This window comes from Scyliorhinus torazame, chromosome 25 (assembly GCF_047496885.1).
Source record: "Scyliorhinus torazame isolate Kashiwa2021f chromosome 25, sScyTor2.1, whole genome shotgun sequence".
NCBI classification, from domain to species: Eukaryota; Metazoa; Chordata; class Chondrichthyes; order Carcharhiniformes; family Scyliorhinidae; genus Scyliorhinus; species Scyliorhinus torazame.
The window spans coordinates 34,795,669-34,819,497 of NC_092731.1; positions in this window are offsets into that span (position 1 = coordinate 34,795,669).

Consider the following 23,829-nt stretch of genomic DNA (forward strand, 5'->3'; position numbering starts at 1 on the left):
TGTTTCCATCCGTGATGTCCCTGGGTCACCAATTCTTTATCGCCTCATTTATATGGCATTTGGAATCTTGCTGGGAGAGGTGGAATTTAATTTTGGGTACAGCGGGGTCACCCACCATTTTAACTCTGCTCACTGGGGAAGCATGGCTTCATTGGCAGTGTTATGGGCGAGGCCTTGTCAGAACCACTAAATGTATCATGGGGTTCAAGCAACCTCTCCCTTTAATGGATTTGTTGCTTTTCCGAGCACACGGCTTTTTCCCCTAGGTGTGGGATTACAATTATGGACACGTTTATTCCATGAACTCAACTTAACATCTTAAATAAACATTGGATCTCTTAACTCAGAAAATATTGCAACAGTAAATAACTCCTTAAAATGTTCCTTCAAACTTCCAAGAGACTTAACACCTTTAAACAGTATCACATCAGGTTAAAGGATATATATATTTTCTGTAGAATGGCAGAGATATATTAGCTTGATTGATTTCAGCTCCAGCACCTTGCTTTCTTCATGCAGCTCTCTGAAAACCCACAGACACCCCCAAGCTGCTTTTTCAAACCTGGCTTTCTCCCTTCAAGCAGATCACAGCAAACCAGAACTTCTCAAGCTGCTGTCTCAAACTGGCTTTCTACTTTTAAACTGCTCTCAGCAAAACCAGCCAGGCACTTTTTAACTGAAACTTCAAAATGGCTGAACTGAGCTGAGCTCCACCCACTCTATGACATCACTGTTTTCTTAAAGGTACATTGCTTAAACATCCAGTTCTTAAAGGTCCTCTCACATCACAGCAGGTGCAGCTTTGAACAATCAGGACAGGAGGAGCACACGTTCAACGCTGGCTTTATGGTAAAGTTCGTTCAGCTCAGTCAGACTGCCGGTGAGGCCGTTACAACCAACTCAGGGCCACCATTATAATAATAATAATCACTTATTGTCACAAGTCGGCTTCAATGAAGTTACCGTGAAAAGCCCCTAGTCGCCACATTCCGGCGGCTGTTCGGGGAGGCTGGTACGGGAATTGAACCCAGCACTGCTGGCCTTGTTCTGCATTGCAAGCCAGCTGTTTAGCCTTCTGTGCTAAACCGGTCCCATTATCAATGGGAGGGGGAAATATTTCCACCAGAGTTTCCGCTTCTGGTCATTTAGGTCAGGTATGTGTTTTGACTCATTTGAGGAAATACAGCAAAGAAGGACCAAGGGATTAATTAGGAAGGGGAAATAGAGTATGAGAGTAAGCTTGGAGGAAGCATAAAAACTAACGGTAAAAGTTTCTATAGATACATAAAGAGAAAAAGATTGGTGAAGACAAATGTAGGTCCCTTACAGTCAGAAACAGGGGAATGTGTAATTGGGGACAAGAAATGGTTGGGCAACTAAGCACACACTTTGGTTCTGCCTTCACAAATGAGGACACAAATCAGATACCAGAAATGTTGGGGAACGCAGGGTTTAGTGAGAGGGAGGTACTGAAGGCGATCAATATTAGTAGAGAAATGGTGTTGGGGAAATTGATGGGATTGAAGGCTGATAAATCCCAGGGCTTGATAATCTACATCCCAGAGTACTTAAGGAAGTGACCTGAGAAATAGTGAATGCATTGGTGGTCATCTTCCAGGATTCTGTAGATTCTGGAACAGTTCCTGCAGATTGGAGGGTAGCTAATGTAACTCCATTATTTAAAAAGGGAGGTAGAGAGAAAGCAGGGAATTATAGACCAATAAGCCTGATGTCAGTATTGGGGAAAATTCTAGGCCCCTTTATCAAAGATTTCATAGCAGAGCACATAGAAAACAGTGGCAGGATCGGACAGAGTCAGCATGGATTTACGGGAGGGAAATCATGCTTGACAAATCGACTTGAATTCTTCAGTGACGTTAATTATTGAGGGGGAGCCAGTGGATGTGGTATATTTGGAACTTCAGAAGGCTTTTGACAAAGTTCCACATAAAAGTTTGGCGTGTAAAATTAAAGGCCTCCTTCTGCTCCTATTTTATATATCCTATTTTATACCTCCACAGCTGGGGGTGGTGTATTGAGATGGATAGAAAACCGGTTGCCAGACAGGAAACAAAGAGTAGGAATAAACGGGTCTTTTTCCAAAATGTCAGGCAGTGACTAGTGGGGTACGGCAGGGATCAGTGCTAGGACCCCAGCTATTCACAATATATATATAAATAATTTAGGGGCAGCACGGTGGCACAGTGGTTAGCACTGCTGCCTCACAGCTCCGAGGTCCCAGGTTCGAACCCGGCTCTGGGTCACTGTCCGTGTGGAGTTTGCATATTCTCCCCGTGTTTGTGTGGGTTTCGCCCCCATAGGGTAGGTAGATTGGCCACGCTAAATTGCCCCTTAATTTGAAAAAATCAATTGGGTACTCTAAATATTTTTTTTTAGATCCTTCAGTGTGATTTGGACAGGTTGAGTGAGTGGACAAATGAATGGCAGATGCAGAATAATTTGGATAAATGCGAGGTTATAAGACCATAAGACATAGGAGCGGAAATAAGGCCATTCGGCCCATCGAGTCCACTCCACCATTCAATCATGGCTGATTTCAACTCCATTTACCCGCTCTCTCTCCATAGCCCTTAATTCCCTTATCCACTTTGGCAGCAAAAACAAGAAGGTAAACTATTATCTGAATGGCCATAAATTAGGAGAGGGGGATGTGCAACGAGACCTTGGTGTCCTAGTGCACCATTCGCTGAAGGTAAGCAGGCAGGTGCAGCAGGTGGTAAAGAAGGCAAATGTTATGTTGGCCTTCATAGCGAGAGGATTCGAGTACAGGAGCGGGGATGTGTTGCTGCAATTGTACAGGGCCTTGGTGAGGCCACACCTGGAGTATTGTGGGCAGTTTTGGTCTCCTTACCTGAGGAAGAGTGTTCTTGCTCTAGGGGAAGAGCAGCGAAGGTTTACCAGGCTGATTCCAGGGATGGTGGGACTGTCACATGAGGAGCGATTGAATCGGTTAGGATTGTATTCGCTGGAGTTCAGAAGAATGAGGGGGGATCTCATATAGACCCATAAAATTCTACAATAATCTTAATCACAAATAAGCTTACATTAACACTGCAATGAAGTTACTGTGAAAAGCCCCTAGTCGCCACATTCCGGCGCCTGTTCGGGTACACAGAGGGAAAATTCAGAATGTCCAATTCACCTAACAAGCACGTCTTCCGGGACTTGTGGGAGGAAACTGGAGCGCCCGGAGGAAACCCACGACAGGACTGGACAGGGTAGATGCAGGAAGGATGTTCCCGATGGTGGGGGGTGTCCAGAACCAGGGGTCACAGTCTGAGGATACGGGGTAGACCTTTTAGGACAGAGATGAGGAGAGATTTCTTCACCCAGAGAGTGGTCGGCCTGTGGATTTCGTGACCACAGGAAGTAGTTGTGGCCAAAACATTGCATGTTTTCAAGAAGTAGTTAGATCGAGCACTTAGGGCAAAGAGGGTTAAAGGATAGGGGGGAAGGCGGGATTATGCTATTGAGTTGGATGATCAGCCATGATCATAATGAATGGTGGAGCAGGCTCGAAGGGCCGAATGGCCTCCTTCTGCTCCTATTTTATATGTTTCTATGTGTAATGGTATCTTCGGGGTCAGCCGAGCTGCCTCCCACAGTGAAACAGTCAACAAACGTTCACGGTCTCGGTTCACACATGCAGAATGGCTGCATCTGAAAACAGTCAGACCCTGTGGCTGGGACTTTGCACTTCCGTCCTCATTGGGTGCAAATGGTGACGGGATCACAAGATTGGTGAGAGGCCCAAATCGCGTTTAATGTCAGTGGGAAGTGTTGTGTTAGGTACACTGGTCTAAAACTGGCTGCAACTGGATGCAGCTTAGATCAGAAAGATACTCCAGACCTTGAAGTTAGTTCAATCAGGTTTATTGAACTAGTCGCACAGTTAGCACAGTTCTCTGTGAGTTCGACTCTCTGCTAACTTAAGTGTGGTTACTCTGTCTGACTGAACCAGACTAGCTCTTAGCCACGTGGTGGAGGTGTGAGATTGTAACAACACCCTTGACTGACTCTCTAGATGTTCATCAGTGGAAAGAGGCGGAGTCTGAGAGCCTCGTGTCTTTCATAGTCAGATCCCACCCCTGAGTGTTCTGCCTGCTGATTGGTCATGTCCTGTTCTCTGTGTCCATTAGCTGCCTGTCTGTATATCATGACAGGAAGTCCTGTCACAATTGCACCCAGCCCCGCCCACCATGGTTCCCGCCATGCAAGTCAGAAACCTCATTTTAATACATTAGCATCTAATTTTCGGGCCTCCACGCTCTAATGTCCGCCCGTGGAGGTGTGACGTCAGCATGGCGCCATGTACGGTGCCAGCTTCAAAACGGGAACCTGGCGAGCTCACCTCCGAGAGGAGTTCGGAGGTCAGCGCGCAGCTCGCCACAGGTCAGAGGGAGCAGGCAAGGGCAAGGAGGAACTGGCGCAGGGCCTCGGGTGGGGAGGGGCAGACTGGCAGAGGGCCTTGGGGTGGGGGGGGGCTTACGAACCAGGACAGGGGTGAGGGGTAAAGGGGGGTGAACGGGTTAGGGGGCAGGAGGTAAAGGGGGAGCACTAGCGGTGGGGAAGGGGGTGGCGGAAACTGGCAGAGGAACTAGTTCCAGAAAGGGCCAATGTACCAGGCGGAAATGCTGCGGGTTCAGGGGCTGAAGGCACAGAGGCTGCAGGAGGAATGGCCTCAGTGACAGAATGGGGAGGGGGGGGGGGGGGGGGGGGAGAGTTGGATCCAGGAGGGGGGGGAGGACTCAGCGTGGGAAGGGGGTTGGAAGCCAAGTTTTAAACTGATTCTTCCAGGCCTCCCACCCTCCGCCTTCTAGGAGAAGCCCTGACACTGGGAAGGGAATCCCGGGAGAGTACGGGTGCCTGATCCACACAAATGTGGGGGCAGGCGTTGCCGGCGAGATCATTATCTCCAATGGTGAGGGCTGTGAGAAATGGACACTTCCTTTGTGGCAGAACTCGCTCAGCTTCAAGTCGATTAACATTCCTTCAGTCTGACAGCTAAGCCACTAACTCACCACTGATGTGGGCGATTGCGACTGAGGGGCGCTCGGCAGTTAACCCTTGGCACTCTGACCTTCTCAATCAGGGACTGCTATGGTTCCCCTGAATCATTGGCCACGTTGGGGCAGGCACATACGTCTCCTTCGACAGAGAGCAAGGACGCACAGAGTAAGCAGACTGTTCCGACCTGTTAGACGTGTGTGCTGGTGTGTCCTAACAGACACCGTGCTGCCCCAAGCGAACAAGAGAATTGGGACAAATGCCTGTGCCTACCTTGTGCTCAGGATTCAGTAGGGTAGCAAAAGCTGTGTCAACTTGGTCAAGCTGAGTAGGGCAAGGGTGGTATGGGGCCTTGTCCAGTCTGGGGGCCTGATGAGGGCCAGTTCCTCAATGTGGTGACCAGCCCATTAGTCACGGGCCCTCGAGACACAGACACAAAATGTGTTTGGGCAAAGGGTGAATTGTTGGAGGCTCAAGCTCACCGTTAGCTCTCTCTCTTTTTCATCGATTAGCGCGAGGGTGGGGATGGGGTCCCTGAGGCTCAGCGTCACTGGAGGCCAAGGCCCACTTTCCATGAGGGTCTGGCGGGTGGGTTACGGAGCACACGTTGACAGTGAGTGGGCCTGAACATTGCGCGGGACGTCCTCAATCCAAACGAGATGCAGGTCTGACTGATGTGTCCAGGCACAGTGAGGGGACACTACCAATGTTCCGTCAGCTTTGCAGAGAGCACGTAGAGGAGGCCCTGGACTGGGCACCCAGCCTTTCTGTAGAACGGGAACACAGTTTTCTGATCAGCAACCACAGAAAAAAGACATCTCAAGAAACCATAGAAAATGTGCAATAATTGAGTTTATTTACAGAGGTGGACGCTATCCACAGATGCCGAATATCCGTGCCCACGCTGTGGTCTTCTTCACCTTTCTAACCCTGCCCCAGCGTCCACAGAGGGGGTGGGGGCAACCCGCTGTCTGTGATGACCTTGGCGGGCCAAGACCTGGGAGGGGGTCCCGGCCTGTTTTGGGGCCCTCCGCCCGTCAGGGATCTCTATTTTGCTCTTATGGGGTACGTGTGAGCAGGGCGCATGCCAGGACTGGTGGTAAGGATGCCTGGCATGCGTAGATGGTGAGTGGGAGCAGGAGGAGTAATGGGGATTTGACCACCCGCCAGGGGAGACGAAGATGAGTGCGGGAGAACGAGTGATGGTGGCAGTGAGTGAGGTCCCTGTGGAGGTGTGATGGGTGTGTGCGAGTTGGTGATGGGAGGTGGACTGCCCTGGCACAACGGAGGAGATCATTCCTCATTTTGCGGCACTGCGGGGCTGTCCCTCTGTCCGGGGAATTAACAAAGAAAATCTACAGTGCAGAAGGAGGCCATTCAGCCCATCGGGTCTGCAGCGACCCTGTGAAAGAGCACCCTACCTAGCCCCATTCCCCCGTCCTATACCCCGTGAAGCCATAACCTGCACATCACTGGACACTAAGAAGCAATTTGGCATGGCCAATCCATCTGTGCACGGTAGCACAGTGGTTAGCACTGTTCCAGGGTGCCAGGTTCGATTCCCGTCTGTGCGGAGTCTGCACGTTCTCCCCGTGTGTGCGCGGGTTTCCTCTGGGTGCTCCGGTTTCCTCCCGCAGTCCAAAGATGTGCAGGTTAGATGGATTGGCGGTGATAAATCGTCCTCAGTGTCCAAAAAGGTTATGGGGATAGGGTGGAGGTGTGGGGCTTAAGTAGGGCGCTCTTTCCAAGGGCCGGTGCAGACTCGATGGGTCGAATGGCTCCTTCTGCCTAGATTCTATAACCTGCACGTCTTTGGACTGTGGGAGGAAACCGGAGCACCCGGAGGAAACCCACGCAGACACGGGAGAACGTGCAGACTCCGCACAGACAGTCACTCAAGGCTGGAATCGAACCCATAAGATGTAGGAGCAGAATTAGCCTATTTGGCCCATCAGGCCTGCTCCGCCATTCGATCATGGTTGACATGTTCCTCATTCAGGGTCCCTGACGCTGTGAGGCAGCAGTGCCAACCATTGCGCCACCGTGCGGCTAACCAGCGTTGCCCCCACCACCGCCCATGTCGGGTAGGTGTCCCGGCCCGGTGGCCTGCTCCCTGTGACACGCCTCTCCGTGGCATCGAGCAGCCTGTTGAGGGAGGCCTCGGAAGACCTGAGGGCTGACGTCCTCGAAAGCGCGCCTATCGGCGGAGCAGGCTGAGGTGGCTGGGGGAGCGCGCGTGTGGCCGCTTAGAAGCGGGGTGGCCCGCTGATTGCAGCACTCAGCTGACGGCGTGGCGGGCGCACTGAGGGGGTGTGAAACCCGAGAATATGGCGTCAAAACGCGCCGTCAGCGCTGGAGGGCCGTACGCTGCTCTGGTGTGGCGCCAAGTTATGTATCCTCTGGAGGAAGAAAACAAAGAACAGGAAACAGTCACCAGGGCAACAGACAATCCAACAAGGACAATATTTCCCCCACACACAACAAGTCAATTCTCCATTCTTTAAAATAAAGGAGTTGGCTTTGCGAACCAACGCACAATGAGGCCACATTATGGGTCAATCAATGTAGGCCGGGAGTGTTTGATGAGTCAGAGTTTAATCGGGTCACACGAATGGAAAACCATCCGCAGCCCGGCCCAATGTTTACTCTGCGCCCTCATTTAGGATAAAGGTGGATGACTCAAAAAGATTTTTTAAAAATAGCTCATGAAGGAAGGCCGGTTGGCCACCCAACAGGGAAAGGCGTTGAATGGAATATTCCAGCCTTTTCTTTCACTCCAGAAATGAATGAAGTTTGCAATGTGGAATGTCGGAGAGGGTGGTACAGGCGGGGACCCAGGCAATATTTAAGAAGCATTTCGATGAGCACTTGAGACGCAGTAGATTACAGGACCAAGTGCTGGGAAATGGGATTAGAATAGATAGGTGCTTGACGGCTAGTACAAGCACGATGGGCCAAAGGCCTCTCTTGATGCTCTCGACTCGAGGACTTGCCGTTAATTAGCCTCTGTTTCTGTTTCTTCCACCACGTGGACAGACTGACCATCATCATACACAAAGGGGCCATGAGGTAACACCGAAAGCCCATGGTGTCTGCACCAGTTGAACTAGCTCCCCAGCCTAATCCCTCTTCCCAGAGCTTGGGCCGTAGCCCTGGAGGTTACGACACTGGAGGTGCGTATCCAGGCAACTTCTAAATGAGGTGAGCATTTCTGCCTCTGTCTGAGTTCCAGACACTCGCGTTCTCCCTGTGCAACCAAACTCGACTCATCTGCTCTGGAATCCTTCCGCCGTCACTTTAAACGGTCAGATTAAATAGCAACCTGTAACATGCAAAGCCGGCAAAGGGGCCTATCAGCTCCAGGCACGGCAGTGAGCTGTGAGAGAGACTTCCTTCAAATAGCTTCAAACAGAACAATTCCACACCTTCTCCCGTGTTTCCCCTCTTCCCTCGGTTTGGGGTCCACGCTGAGGTGAAAAATGAGGGAGAATTTCAGAGATCAAATCTAAACACTTCAAAATTGTTGTCGTTGGAATTGGGTGAACTAACCCAGTGGTATGCAAAGGCTGCCTGTATTTAACTGTATACTCACAGAGAGCACTGGCACTGTGTACTCGCAGGGAGCACTGGCATTGTATACTCGGAGTGAGCGCTGGCACTGTATACTCGGAGTGAGCGCTGGCATTTTATACACACAGTGGGCACTGGCACTGTATACTCACAGTGAGCACATGCACTGTATACTCACAGTGAGCACTCGCACTGTATACTTACAGTGAGCACTCGCACGGTGTACTCACAGTGAGCACCGGCACTGTATACTCACAGTGAGCACTCACACTGTATACTCACACTGAGCACTCGCACTGTATACTCACAGTGAGCACATGCACTGTATACTCACAGTGAGCACTCGCACGGTGTACTCACAGTGAGCACCGGCACTGTACACTCACAGTGAGCAGTCGCACGGTGTACTCACAGTGAGCACTGTCACTATATACTCACAGTGAGCACTAACACTGTATACTCACACTGAGCACTCGCACTGTATACTCACAGTGAGCACCGGCACTGTATACTCACAGTGAGCACTCACACTGTATACTCACACTGGGCACTCGCACTGTATACTCACAGTGAGCACTCGCACGGTGTACTCACAGTGAGCACCGGCACTGTATACTCACAGTGAGCAATCGCACGGTGTACTCACAGTGAGCACTGTCACTATATACTCACAGTGAGCACTCACACTGTATACTCACACTGAGCACTCGCACTGTATACTCACAGTGAGCACATGCACTGTATACTCACAGTGAGCACCGGCACTGTATACTCACAGTGAGCACTCGCACGGTGTACTCACAGTGAACACTCACACTGTATACTCACACTGAGCACTCGCACTGTATACTCACAGTGTGCACATGCACTGTATACTCACAGTGAGCACCTGCACTGTATACTCACAGTGAGCACAGGCACTGTATACTCAGTGAGCACTCGCACTGTATACTCGCAGTGAGCACAGGCACTGTATACTCACAGTGAGCACAGGCACTGTATACTCGCAGTGAGCACGCACACTGTATACTCACAGTGAGCACTCGCACTGTATACTCACAGTGAGCACAGGCACTGTATACTCAGTGCGCATTTGCACTGTATACTCGCAATGAGCATACGCACTGTATACTCAGTGAGCACAGGCACTGTATACTCGCAGTGAGCACGCACACTGTATACTCAAGTGAGCACTTGCACTGTATACTCAAGTGAACACTCACACTGTATACTCACAGTGAGCACAGGCACTGTATACTCACAGTGAGCACTCGCACTATATACTCACAGTGAGCACAGGCACTGTATACTCGCAGTGAGCACGCACACTGTATACTCACAGTGAACACTGCACTGTATACTCACAGTGAGCACTCACACTGTATACTCTCAGTGAGCACTCACAGTGTATACCCACAGTGAGCACTCACACTGTATACTCACAGTGAACACTGCACTGTATACTCACAGTGAGCACTGGCACTGTATACTCACAGTGAGCACTCGCACTGTATACCCACAGTGAGCACTCACACTGTATACCCACAGTGAGCACTCACAGTGTATACTCACAGTGAACACTCGCACTGTATACTCTCAGTGAACACTGCACTGTATACTCACAGTGAACACTGCACTGTATACTCAGTGAGCACTCGCACTGTATACTCACAGTGAGCACTCACACTGTATACTCACAGTGAGCACTCACACTGTATACTCAGTGAGCACTCCCACTGTATACTCAGTGAGCACTCGCACTGTATACTCACAGTGAGAACAGGCACTGTATACTCGCAGTGAGCACTCACACTGTATACTCACAGTGAGCACCGACACTGTATACTCAGTGAGCACTCGCACTGTATACTAACAGTGAGCACAGGCACTGTATACTCACAGTGAGCACTCGCACTGTATACCCACAGTGAGCACTCGCACTGTATACTCACAGTGAGCATGCACACTGTATACTCAAGTGAGTACTTGCACTGAATACTCAAGTGAGCACTGACACTGTATACTCACAGTGAGCACTGACACTGTATACTCACAGTGAGCACTCGCACTGTATACTCAGTGAGCACTCGCACTGTATAATCACAGTGAGCACAGGCACTGTATACTCAGTGAGCACTCGCACTGTATACTCGCAGTGAGCACAGGCACTGTATACTCACAGTGAGCACAGGCACTGTATACTCGCAGTGAGCACGCACACTGTATGCTCACAGTGAGCACTCGCACTGTATACTCACAGTGAGCACAGGCACTGTATACTCACAGTGAGCACTCGCACTATATACTCACAGTGAGCACAGGCACTGTATACTCGCAGTGAGCACGCACACTGTATACTCACAGTGAACACTGCACTGTATACTCACAGTGAGCACTCACACTGTATACTCACAGTGAGCACTCACAGTGTATACCCACAGTGAGCACTCACACTGTATACTCACAGTGAACACTGCACTGTATACTCACAGTGAGCACTGGCACTGTATACTCACAGTGAGCACTCGCACTGTATACCCACAGTGAGCACTCACACTGTATACCCACAGTGAGCACTCACAGTGTATACTCACAGTGAACACTCGCACTGTATACTCTCAGTGAACACTGCACTGTATACTCACAGTGAACACTGCACTGTATACTCTCAGTGAGCACTCGCACTGTATACCCACAGTGAGCACTCACACTGTATAGTCACAGTGAACACTCGCACTGTATACTCACAGTGAGCACGCACACTGTATACTCGCAATGAGCACACGCACTGTATACTCAGTGAGCACTCGCACTCTATACTCGCAGTGAGCATAGGCACTGTATACTCAGTGAGCACAGGCACTGTATATTCGCAGTGAGCATGCACACTGTATACTCACAGTGAGCACAGGCACTGTATACTCAAGTGAGCACTGACACTGTATACTCACAGTGAGCACTGACACTGTATACTCACAGTGAGCACTGACACTTTATACTCACAGTGAGCACTCGCACTGTATACTCACAGTGAGCACTGACACTGTATACTCACAGTGAGCACTCGCACTGTATACTCAGTGAGCACTCGCACTGTATACTCACAGTGAGCACTCACACTGTATACTCACAGTGAGCACTCACACTGTATACTCAGTGAGCACTCCCACTGTATACTCAGTGAGCACTCGCACTGTATACTCACAGTGAGAACAGGCACTGTATACTCGCAGTGAGCACTCACACTGTATACTCACAGTGAGCACCGACACTGTATACTCAGTGAGCACTCGCACTGTATACTCGCAGTGAGCACAGGCACTGTATACTCACAGTGAGCACTCGCACTGTATACCCACAGTGAGCACTCGCACTGTATACTCACAGTGAGCATGCACACTGTATACTCAAGTGAGTACTTGCACTGAATACTCAGTGAGCACTCGCACTGTATACTCACAGTGAGAACAGGCACTGTATACTCGCAGTGAGCACTCACACTGTATACTCACAGTGAGCACCGACACTGTATACTCAGTGAGCACTCGCACTGTATACTCGCAGTGAGCACAGGCACTGTATACTCACAGTGAGCACTCGCACTGTATACCCACAGTGAGCACTCGCACTGTATACTCACAGTGAGCATGCACACTGTATACTCAAGTGAGTACTTGCACTGAATACTCAAGTGAGCACTGACACTGTATACTCACAGTGAGCACTGACACTGTATACTCACAGTGAGCACTCGCACTGTATACTCAGTGAGCACTCGCACTGTATAATCACAGTGAGCACAGGCACTGTATACTCAGTGAGCACTCGCACTGTATACTCGCAGTGAGCACAGGCACTGTATACTCACAGTGAGCACAGGCACTGTATACTCGCAGTGAGCACGCACACTGTATGCTCACAGTGAGCACTCGCACTGTATACTCACAGTGAGCACAGGCACTGTATACTCACAGTGAGCACTCGCACTATATACTCACAGTGAGCACAGGCACTGTATACTCGCAGTGAGCACGCACACTGTATACTCACAGTGAACACTGCACTGTATACTCACAGTGAGCACTCACACTGTATACTCACAGTGAGCACTCACAGTGTATACCCACAGTGAGCACTCACACTGTATACTCACAGTGAACACTGCACTGTATACTCACAGTGAGCACTGGCACTGTATACTCACAGTGAGCACTCGCACTGTATACCCACAGTGAGCACTCACACTGTATACCCACAGTGAGCACTCACAGTGTATACTCACAGTGAACACTCGCACTGTATACTCTCAGTGAACACTGCACTGTATACTCACAGTGAACACTGCACTGTATACTCTCAGTGAGCACTCGCACTGTATACCCACAGTGAGCACTCACACTGTATAGTCACAGTGAACACTCGCACTGTATACTCACAGTGAGCACGCACACTGTATACTCGCAATGAGCACACGCACTGTATACTCAGTGAGCACTCGCACTCTATACTCGCAGTGAGCATAGGCACTGTATACTCAGTGAGCACAGGCACTGTATATTCGCAGTGAGCATGCACACTGTATACTCACAGTGAGCACAGGCACTGTATACTCAAGTGAGCACTGACACTGTATACTCACAGTGAGCACTGACACTGTATACTCACAGTGAGCACTGACACTTTATACTCACAGTGAGCACTCGCACTGTATACTCACAGTGAGCACTGACACTGTATACTCACAGTGAGCACTCGCACTGTATACTCAGTGAGCACTCGCACTGTATACTCACAGTGAGCACTCACACTGTATACTCACAGTGAGCACTCACACTGTATACTCAGTGAGCACTCCCACTGTATACTCAGTGAGCACTCGCACTGTATACTCACAGTGAGAACAGGCACTGTATACTCGCAGTGAGCACTCACACTGTATACTCACAGTGAGCACCGACACTGTATACTCAGTGAGCACTCGCACTGTATACTCGCAGTGAGCACAGGCACTGTATACTCACAGTGAGCACTCGCACTGTATACCCACAGTGAGCACTCGCACTGTATACTCACAGTGAGCATGCACACTGTATACTCAAGTGAGTACTTGCACTGAATACTCAAGTGAGCACTGACACTGTATACTCACAGTGAGCACTGACACTGTATACTCACAGTGAGCACTCGCACTGTATACTCAGTGAGCACTCGCACTGTATAATCACAGTGAGCACAGGCACTGTATACTCAGTGAGCACTCGCACTGTATACTCGCAGTGAGCACAGGCACTGTATACTCACAGTGAGCACAGGCACTGTATACTCGCAGTGAGCACAGGCACTGTATACTCACAGTGAGCACTCGCACTGTATACTCACAGTGAGCACAGGCACTGTATACTCAGTGCGCATTTGCACTGTATACTCGCAATGAGCATACGCACTGTATACTCAGTGAGCACAGGCACTGTATACTCGCAGTGAGCACGCACACTGTATACTCAAGTGAGCACTTGCACTGTATACTCAAGTGAACACTCACACTGTATACTCACAGTGAGCACAGGCACTGTATACTCACAGTGAGCACTCGCACTATATACTCACAGTGAGCACAGGCACTGTATACTCGCAGTGAGCACGCACACTGTATACTCACAGTGAACACTGCACTGTATACTCACAGTGAGCACTCACACTGTATACTCACAGTGAGCACTCACAGTGTATACCCACAGTGAGCACTCACACTGTATACTCACAGTGAACACTGCACTGTATACTCACAGTGAGCACTGGCACTGTATACTCACAGTGAGCACTCGCACTGTATACCCACAGTGAGCACTCACACTGTATACCCACAGTGAGCACTCACAGTGTATACTCACAGTGAACACTCGCACTGTATACTCTCAGTGAACACTGCACTGTATACTCACAGTGAACACTGCACTGTATACTCAGTGAGCACTCGCACTGTATACTCACAGTGAGCACTCACACTGTATACTCACAGTGAGCACTCACACTGTATACTCAGTGAGCACTCCCACTGTATACTCAGTGAGCACTCGCACTGTATACTCACAGTGAGAACAGGCACTGTATACTCGCAGTGAGCACTCACACTGTATACTCACAGTGAGCACCGACACTGTATACTCAGTGAGCACTCGCACTGTATACTCGCAGTGAGCACAGGCACTGTATACTCACAGTGAGCACTCGCACTGTATACCCACAGTGAGCACTCGCAGTGTATACTCACAGTGAGCATGCACACTGTATACTCAAGTGAGTACTTGCACTGAATACTCAAGTGAGCACTGACACTGTATACTCACAGTGAGCACTGACACTGTATACTCACAGTGAGCACTCGCACTGTATACTCAGTGAGCACTCGCACTGTATAATCACAGTGAGCACAGGCACTGTATACTCAGTGAGCACTCGCACTGTATACTCGCAGTGAGCACAGGCACTGTATACTCACAGTGAGCACAGGCACTGTATACTCGCAGTGAGCACGCACACTGTATACTCACAGTGAGCACTCGCACTGTATACTCACAGTGAGCACAGGCACTGTATACTCAGTGCGCATTTGCACTGTATACTCGCAATGAGCATACGCACTGTATACTCAGTGAGCACAGGCACTGTATACTCGCAGTGAGCACGCACACTGTATACTCAAGTGAGCACTTGCACTGTATACTCAAGTGAACACTCACACTGTATACTCACAGTGAGCACAGGCACTGTATACTCACAGTGAGCACTCGCACTATATACTCACAGTGAGCACAGGCACTGTATACTCGCAGTGAGCACGCACACTGTATACTCACAGTGAACACTGCACTGTATACTCACAGTGAGCACTCACACTGTATACTCACAGTGAGCACTCACAGTGTATACCCACAGTGAGCACTCACACTGTATACTCACAGTGAACACTGCACTGTATACTCACAGTGAGCACTGGCACTGTATACTCACAGTGAGCACTCGCACTGTATACCCACAGTGAGCACTCACACTGTATACCCACAGTGAGCACTCACAGTGTATACTCACAGTGAACACTCGCACTGTATACTCTCAGTGAACACTGCACTGTATACTCACAGTGAACACTGCACTGTATACTCTCAGTGAGCACTCGCACTGTATACCCACAGTGAGCACTCACACTGTATAGTCACAGTGAACACTCGCACTGTATACTCACAGTGAGCACGCACACTGTATACTCGCAATGAGCACACGCACTGTATACTCAGTGAGCACTCGCACTCTATACTCGCAGTGAGCATAGGCACTGTATACTCAGTGAGCACAGGCACTGTATATTCGCAGTGAGCATGCACACTGTATACTCACAGTGAGCACAGGCACTGTATACTCAAGTGAGCACTGACACTGTATACTCACAGTGAGCACTGACACTGTATACTCACAGTGAGCACTGACACTTTATACTCACAGTGAGCACTCGCACTGTATACTCACAGTGAGCACTGACACTGTATACTCACAGTGAGCACTCGCACTGTATACTCAGTGAGCACTCGCACTGTATACTCACAGTGAGCACTCACACTGTATACTCACAGTGAGCACTCACACTGTATACTCAGTGAGTACTCGCACTGTATACTCAGTGAGCACTCGCACTGTATACTCACAGTGAGCACAGGCACTGTATACTCGCAGTGAGCACTCACACTGTATACTCACAGTGAGCACTCGCACTGTATACTCGCAGTGAGCACAGGCACTGTATACTCACAGTGAGCACTCGCACTGTATACCCACAGTGAGCACTCGCACTGTATACTCACAGTGAGCATGCACACTGTATACTCAAGTGAGTACTTGCACTGTATACTCAAGTGAGCACTGACACTGTGTACTCACAGTGAGCACTGACACTGTATACTCACAGTGAGCACTGACACTGTATACTCACAGTGAGCACTCGCACTGTATACTCAGTGAGCACTCGCACTGTATACTCACAGTGAGCACAGGCACTGTATACTCGCAGTGAGCACTCACACTGTATACTCACAGTGAGCACCGACACTGTATACTCAGTGAGCACTCGCACTGTATACTCGCAGTGAGCACAGGCACTGTATACTCACAGTGAGCACAGGCACTGTATACTCGCAGTGAGCACGCACACTGTATACTGACAGTGAGCACTCGCACTGTATACTCACAGTGAGCACTCGCACTGTATACTCACAGTGAGCACTCGCACTGTATACTCACAGTGAGCATTCGCACTGTATTCTCACAGTGAGCATTCGCACTGTATTCTCACAGTGAGCACTCACAGTGTATACTCACAGTGAACACTGCACTGTATACTTACAGTGAGCACTCACACTGTATACTCACAGTGAGCACTCGCACTGTATACTCACAGTGAACACTGCACTGTATACTCACAGTGAGCACTCACACTGTATACTCACAGTGAGCACTCACAGTGTATACCCACAGTGAGCACTCACACTGTATACTCACAGTGAACACTGCACTGTATACTCACAGTGAACACTCACACTGTATACTCACAGTGAGCACTCACACTGTATACTCAGTGAGCACTCCCACTGTATACTCAGTGAGCACTCGCACTGTATACTCACAGTGAGAACAGGCACTGTATACTCGCAGTGAGCACTCACACTGTATACTCACAGTGAGCACCGACACTGTATACTCGCAGTGAGCACAGGCACTGTATACTCACAGTGAGCACTCGCACTGTATACCCACAGTGAGCACTCGCACTGTATACTCACAGTGAGCATGCACACTGTATACTCAAGTGAGTACTTGCACTGTATACTCAAGTGAGCACTGACACTGTGTACTCACAGTGAGCACTGACACTGTATACTCACAGTGAGCACTGACACTGTATACTCACAGTGAGCACAGGCACTGTATACTCGCAGTGAGCACAGGCACTGTATACTCACAGTGAGCACAGGCACTGTATACTCGCAGTGAGCACGCACACTGTATACTCACAGTGAGCACTCGCACTGTATACTCACAGTGAGCACAGGCACTGTATACTCAGTGCGCATTTGCACTGTATACTCGCAATGAGCATACGCACTGTATACTCAGTGAGCACAGGCACTGTATACTCGCAGTGAGCACGCACACTGTATACTCAAGTGAGCACTTGCACTGTATACTCAAGTGAACACTCACACTGTATACTCACAGTGAGCACATGCACTGTATACTCACAGTGAGCACTGAAACTGTATACTCACAGTGAGCACAGGCACTGTATACTCGCAGTGAGCACTCGCACTGTATACTCACAGTGAGCACTGACACTGTATACTCACAGTGAGCACTCGCACTGTATATTCAGTGAGCACTCGCACTGTATACTCGCAGTGAGCACAGGCACTGTATACTCAGTGAGCACAGGCACTGTTTTCTCGCAGTGAGCACGCACACTGTATACTCAAGTGAGCACTTGCACTGTATACTCAAGTGAGCACTCACACTGTATACTCACAGTGAGCACAGGCACTGTATACTCACAGTGAGCACTCGCACTGTATACTCGAAGTGAGCACTCGCACTGTATACTCGCAGTGAGCACAGGCACTGTATACTCAGTGAGCACTGACACTGTATACTCACAGTGAGCACTGACACGGTATATTCACAGTGAGCACAGGCACTGTATGTTCACAGTGAGCACTCGCACTGTATACTCGCAGTGAGCACAGGCACTGTATACTCAGTGAGCACTGACACTGTATACTCACAGTGAGCACTCACACTGTATACTCAGTGAGCACTGACACTGTATACTCACAGTGAGCACTGACACTGTATATTCACAGTGAGCACAGGCACTGTATATTCACAGTGAGCACTCGCACTGTATACTCAGTGAGCACACACTGTATACTCAGTGAGCACAGGCACTGTATATTCACAGTGAGCACTCGCACTGTATACTCGCAGTGAGCACAGGCACTGTATACTCAGTGAGCACTGACACTGTATACTCACAGTGAGCACTCACACTGTATACTCAGTGAGCACAGGCACTGTATACTCAGTGAGCACACACTGTATACTCAGTGAGCACAGGCACTGTATATTCACAGTGAGCACTCGCACTGTGTACTCAGTGAGCACACACTGTATACTCAGTGAGCACAGGCACTGTATACTCACAGTGAGCACTGACACTGTATACTCACAGTGAGCACTGACACGGTATATTCACAGTGAGCACAGGCACTGTATATTCACAGTGAGCACTGACACTTTATACTCACAGTGAGCACTCGCACTGTATACTCACAGTGAGCACTGACACTGTATACTCACAGTGAGCACTCGCACTGTATACTCAGTGAGCACTCGCACTGTATACTCACAGTGAGCACTCACACTGTATACTCACAGTGAGCACTCACACTGTATACTCAGTGAGTACTCGCACTGTATACTCAGTGAGCACTCGCACTGTATACTCACAGTGAGCACAGGCACTGTATACTCGCAGTGAGCACTCACACTGTATACTCACAGTGAGCACTCGCACTGTATACTCGCAGTGAGCACAGGCACTGTATACTCACAGTGAGCACTCGCACTGTATACCCACAGTGAGCACTCGCACTGTATACTCACAGTGAGCATGCACACTGTATACTCAAGTGAGTACTTGCACTGTATACTCAAGTGAGCACTGACACTGTGTACTCACAGTGAGCACTGACACTGTATACTCACAGTGAGCACTGACACTGTATACTCACAGTGAGCACTCGCACTGTATACTCAGTGAGCACTCGCACTGTATACTCACAGTGAGCACAGGCACTGTATACTCGCAGTGAGCACTCACACTGTATACTCACAGTGAGCACCGACACTGTATACTCAGTGAGCACTCGCACTGTATACTCGCAGTGAGCACAGGCACTGTATACTCACAGTGAGCACAGGCACTGTATACTCGCAGTGAGCACGCACACTGTATACTGACAGTGAGCACTCGCACTGTATACTCACAGTGAGCACTCGCACTGTATACTCACAGTGAGCACTCGCACTGTATACTCACAGTGAGCATTCGCACTGTATTCTCACAGTGAGCATTCGCACTGTATTCTCACAGTGAGCACTCACAGTGTATACTCACAGTGAACACTGCACTGTATACTTACAGTGAGCACTCACACTGTATACTCACAGTGAGCACTCGCACTGTATACTCACAGTGAACACTGCACTGTATACTCACAGTGAGCACTCACACTGTATACTCACAGTGAGCACTCACAGTGTATACCCACAGTGAGCACTCACACTGTATACTCACAGTGAACACTGCACTGTATACTCACAGTGAACACTCACACTGTATACTCACAGTGAGCACTCACACTGTATACTCAGTGAGCACTCCCACTGTATACTCAGTGAGCACTCGCACTGTATACTCACAGTGAGAACAGGCACTGTATACTCGCAGTGAGCACTCACACTGTATACTCACAGTGAGCACCGACACTGTATACTCGCAGTGAGCACAGGCACTGTATACTCACAGTGAGCACTCGCACTGTATACCCACAGTGAGCACTCGCACTGTATACTCACAGTGAGCATGCACACTGTATACTCAAGTGAGTACTTGCACTGTATACTCAAGTGAGCACTGACACTGTGTACTCACAGTGAGCACTGACACTGTATACTCACAGTGAGCACTGACACTGTATACTCACAGTGAGCACAGGCACTGTATACTCGCAGTGAGCACAGGCACTGTATACTCACAGTGAGCACAGGCACTGTATACTCGCAGTGAGCACGCACACTGTATACTCACAGTGAGCACTCGCACTGTATACTCACAGTGAGCACAGGCACTGTATACTCAGTGCGCATTTGCACTGTATACTCGCAATGAGCATACGCACTGTATACTCAGTGAGCACAGGCACTGTATACTCGCAGTGAGCACGCACACTGTATACTCAAGTGAGCACTTGCACTGTATACTCAAGTGAACACTCACACTGTATACTCACAGTGAGCACATGCACTGTATACTCACAGTGAGCACTGAAACTGTATACTCACAGTGAGCACAGGCACTGTATACTCGCAGTGAGCACTCGCACTGTATACTCACAGTGAGCACTGACACTGTATACTCACAGTGAGCACTCGCACTGTATATTCAGTGAGCACTCGCACTGTATACTCGCAGTGAGCACAGGCACTGTATACTCAGTGAGCACAGGCACTGTTTTCTCGCAGTGAGCACGCACACTGTATACTCAAGTGAGCACTTGCACTGTATACTCAAGTGAGCACTCACACTGTATACTCACAGTGAGCACAGGCACTGTATACTCACAGTGAGCACTCGCACTGTATACTCGAAGTGAGCACTCGCACTGTATACTCGCAGTGAGCACAGGCACTGTATACTCAGTGAGCACTGACACTGTATACTCACAGTGAGCACTGACACGGTATATTCACAGTGAGCACAGGCACTGTATGTTCACAGTGAGCACTCGCACTGTATACTCGCAGTGAGCACAGGCACTGTATACTCAGTGAGCACTGACACTGTATACTCACAGTGAGCACTCACACTGTATACTCAGTGAGCACTGACACTGTATACTCACAGTGAGCACTGACACTGTATATTCACAGTGAGCACAGGCACTGTATATTCACAGTGAGCACTCGCACTGTATACTCAGTGAGCACACACTGTATACTCAGTGAGCACAGGCACTGTATATTCACAGTGAGCACTCGCACTGTATACTCGCAGTGAGCACAGGCACTGTATACTCAGTGAGCACTGACACTGTATACTCACAGTGAGCACTCACACTGTATACTCAGTGAGCACAGGCACTGTATACTCAGTGAGCACACACTGTATACTCAGTGAGCACAGGCACTGTATATTCACAGTGAGCACTCGCACTGTGTACTCAGTGAGCACACACTGTATACTCAGTGAGCACAGGCACTGTATACTCACAGTGAGCACTGACACTGTATACTCACAGTGAGCACTGACACGGTATATTCACAGTGAGCACAGGCACTGTATATTCACAGTGAGCACTCGCACTGTATACTCAGTGAGCACACACTGTATACTCAGTGAGCACAGGCACTGTATACTGGCAGTGAGCACGCAAACCGTTCACTGACAGTTAGGTACTTGATCCCTTTAGTTTGTTCATCTTTAGACTGTTTGAGGCAAATCTTTGAACATTGAGAGGAAACCAAAACACCATCAAACAAGGGCTGTTTGCAAATACCAGTGTCATTACAAAAAACACACGTTTACAATGGGCAAGATAGAATTTTAGCATAGCATTGCAGGAAGTGGGTGGAGGCGAGATACGATTAGCCCCTGTCCTGTGTCCTATATCCCTGGACCCTCGCTGGGTGTGTGGATTTGAATGAGGACCAGTCTGGGCTGAGCCATGTTTGATTGACCGGTGAACGCTCGCTATTGAACACATGATTGAAAAGTGGGCATTCGGGCAGGGGATGAGAGAGCGACTTCGCAAACCTGCTGGCAGCTGCTTGGCCTTTACTGTTGGGTGAAGGAGGGCAGGGAACATAAAAACAAATGTAACAAGACATCATTTACCTTTTTAGGTCTCTTGCTGCACTTGTCTTTGGCATCGTTGGCACTCCCTTTGCCATCATTGATCACCGTGCCATCGTTGGCACTCCCTTTGCCATCATTGATCACCGTGCCATCATTGGCACTCCCTTTGCCATCATTGATCACTGTGCCATCGTTGGTACTCCCTTTGGCATCGTTGGCACTTTCTTTAGCGTCACCCTGGTTCATTGTGACCTCCTTGGTATCGCCGCAGTTGCGATCGTCATTGTACGTGTGTTTGGCATGGTCACGCCCTTTCGCAGAGGTCTTGCCACAATCTGATTGCAATCAAGAATATTATTTTAGGATTGAAACACATTACTCAATATTTGACACTGTGATGTGCAGTGGAATCTGTACATTTGGCAAAGAAATATTCGGCAACCAGTCGGGGAGCGGGGGAGGCGTTGCAGAAAACATTCTAATGAGAGCGGTGGAGCCCTCGGTCTTCAGCCTCATTCCCGTCTCCAAACGTGCTGACCCCACATTGAGCAGACATGACGCCAGGCATTGCAGGACCAATATCCTGCTGGCTAAAATAAAACACATTTTTTCCAAGTCTACAAGGTCTAGATGCTGTTCAGTAGGCAGTGGTGGTCGGGGAGGGGGGGGGGGGGGGCGTCATTCAGTTTTTTGTTCAAAGTTACATTCAGACGTGCCTTCTGGTTTGGCTCTTTGCTTAAAAAGGAATTGTGATTCTTACAAAGAAGAGTACAGCACAGGAACGGGCCCTTCGCCCCTCCAAGCCTGCGCCGACCATGCTGCCCGTCTAACCTAAAACCTTCTACACTTCCTGGGTCCGTATCCCTCTATTCCCATCGTATTCATGTATTTGTCAAGATGCCCCTTAAACGTCACTATCGTCCCTGCTTCCACCTCCTCCTCCGGCAGCGAGTTCCAGGCACCCACTACCCTCTGTGTAAATAACTTCCCGCACACATCTCCTCTAAACTTTGCCCCTCGCACCTTAAACCTATGCCCCCCAGTAATTGACTCTTCCACCCTGGGAAAAAGCCTCTGTCCACGTCCCTTATAATCGCCCCTCAACCTCCGTCGTTCCAGTGAGAACAAACCGAGTTTATCCAACCTCTCCCCTTAGCTAATGCCCTCCATACCAGGCAACATGCTGCTAAACCTCTTCTGCACCCTCTCCAAAGCCTCCACATCCTTCTGGTTGTGCGGTGACCAGAATTGAACACTATACTCCAAGTGTGGCCTAACTAAGGTTCTATACAGCTGCAACATGACTTGCCAATTCTTATACTCAATGCCCCAGCCGATGAAGACAAGCATGCCGTATGCCTTTTTAAAAAAAATATTTTTATTCTCCTCCGTTTTCACATTTTCTCCCAAATTTACACCCACCAACAATAAACACTAATCAGTAACAAATATGTCAATCCCCATATCAATAACAACGATCCCATCCTCCCCCCAAACCCCAAACATTATCCCGCATGTTCACATAAACAAATGACAAAAAGGAATTAGGG